The 1,952-nt window shown below is 50.6% G+C and overlaps 1 long non-coding RNA gene across 1 annotated transcript; it reads right to left on the reverse strand.

Moving 5' to 3' along the window:
* Nucleotides 1-278: 278 nt before the first annotated feature.
* Nucleotides 279-886, reverse strand: LOC143043322 (uncharacterized). The gene is made up of 3 exons (XR_012968310.1): nucleotides 820-886; nucleotides 533-670; nucleotides 279-433 (listed from the first exon to the last, which is right to left on the reverse strand). It is a non-coding gene; the product is annotated as an uncharacterized LOC143043322 (long non-coding RNA).
* Nucleotides 887-1,952: the final 1,066 nt, after the last annotated feature.

Consider the following 1,952-nt stretch of genomic DNA (forward strand, 5'->3'; position numbering starts at 1 on the left):
CCTTCCTCTCTTCCTTCTCGTCCAGCTTGGACCATTCCAGGTCCAAGTCCTGCAATCCTGTAAGAACAAGTATCAGAAAATTATACACGATGAAAACATGCACAGCCGAAGAAACTGTGAAAATGCTACCCATAAACCACAGGCATAGCCCGTGAAAATGCTACGCATAAAAGATATAAGGCAGGAAACATTGGGGCCGATATCTAAATACAATGTACCTACCAGAGTCAGTCCTCAAGGTACGCCTCCTGTACCGCGTCCCTCAGCTGGCTGGTCCTGGTCTCCTTCCGCGTTGGGGTCGGTGTGACCCTGGTCTCCTCCTTCCGCGTTGGGGTCGCCATGACCCTGGTCTCCTCCTTCCGCGTTGGGGTCATGCCCTCCTTCCGCGTTGGGGTCGGTGTGACCCTGGTCTCCTCCTCCACCATGTCCTCTTCTGTAAAAAATGAAAGGAAAGATTAGCAAGGCATGTTCACGTACTTAACAGTGATAATGATTGACAGTGTTGGCTAATATCTAAATACAAGGTACTCACCGGTGACAGGCTCTGTCTTGGGCACTATCGGGTCAATAGGGACCGCCTGGAACAAGACGGGGTCGGCCGTGCCAGCGTCCACCTCCACCTTGAGGTCAATAGGGACCTCCATCCTCTGGCCGGCTCCCGGGTAGTTACCTGAAATATATAATGTGTGAATACATTGCACAACAGTTCTCTATGAAGTTTGCATTACCTGAAAAAAAATAATGTGTGAATACATAGCACAGTAGTTCCCCATGAAGACTTGAAAGTAAAGATTTAACATAGCAGGTAAAGGTACTCACCTATAGAAAGGTAACTGTCTGTCCAAGCCTGGACGCGGTTGGCTGCACCGCCGACTCTCAGGCTTGCCCGTCCCAGTCCTGCCCGCAACTGCCTCTTCCCCAGAAACAGGCTCCTAGAATGCCTGATACGCAGCGAGTCCTGTCCTGCCGTGCCCACCACGCTGCCTCCTGTCGAATCCTCTGCTGGTCCATGCTTCTGGCGTCCTGGACGCGGGCCAGCCACTAAGGCTCACTAGGCAGTGGGATGTTCACTCCGGGGGAAACCCACTTCAGCTCCTTCCACACACCATCCCGAAGAATGGTGTGCTTCCGGGCCACCCTACTGGTCTCATGGTGATCCTTAATGATCACCCTGCTAGATTCTTCCATTAAAACCTGCAATGTAAATGTTATGTGTAAGATTGGAGAATATCCGCCCGCTGCCTCTCGATGAAAAATCCTCGGACATACAAATTTCTCCCCGCTGAAATTATTTTTTCCCCGGCTAATCGTACTACCCGCGGCCGCCCGCTAAAACCTCTTCCGCGGATCCTCGATGAAATGAAATGTAAACGTTATGTGTAACATTATCGCTGATTTTCAAAAGTGTGGACCGATTTCAACAAGTAACAGATCGATACTTATAACCCTACTCACCATCCTGCTTGTTGTCAGCTCCGGCTCAAAAGTGGGCTTCCCCGTGGGCTTCTCCGTGGGCTTCTCCGTGGTCGGGATCCCCAGGTCCTCAGCTGTGACATGTGCATCTTAGTCGGCCGCCACTCGCATCCGGACCTCTGGATATTGGCTACGGGTACATCCCGCACCACTACCTTCGGCACACCATCTTGAAAGATGATGTGCTTCGGGCCTGTCCCACTCGTCAGTCCCGTGGAGGGGTCCTCTATTATCTGCAATATGACCGTTATGTGTAACATTTTCACTGAATGATTAATTTAAATGTGAAATATTCACTGATGAAATTTGTTTTCCCCTGGTCGTCGCAAGAGGCTGCGGTAGCCCGCTAAAAGATCTTGCGATGTACCTCGTAGAAAAATCCTCGGACGTGAACATTTCTTCCCGATGAAAAATATTTTTTTTACCCCTGCTAGTCGCAAGACCCGCGGTCGCCTGCTAAAAACCAAAGGCCGCGATTA

Source organism: Mytilus galloprovincialis, chromosome 8 (genome assembly GCF_965363235.1).
Source record: "Mytilus galloprovincialis chromosome 8, xbMytGall1.hap1.1, whole genome shotgun sequence".
NCBI lineage: Eukaryota > Metazoa > Mollusca > Bivalvia > Mytilida > Mytilidae > Mytilus > Mytilus galloprovincialis.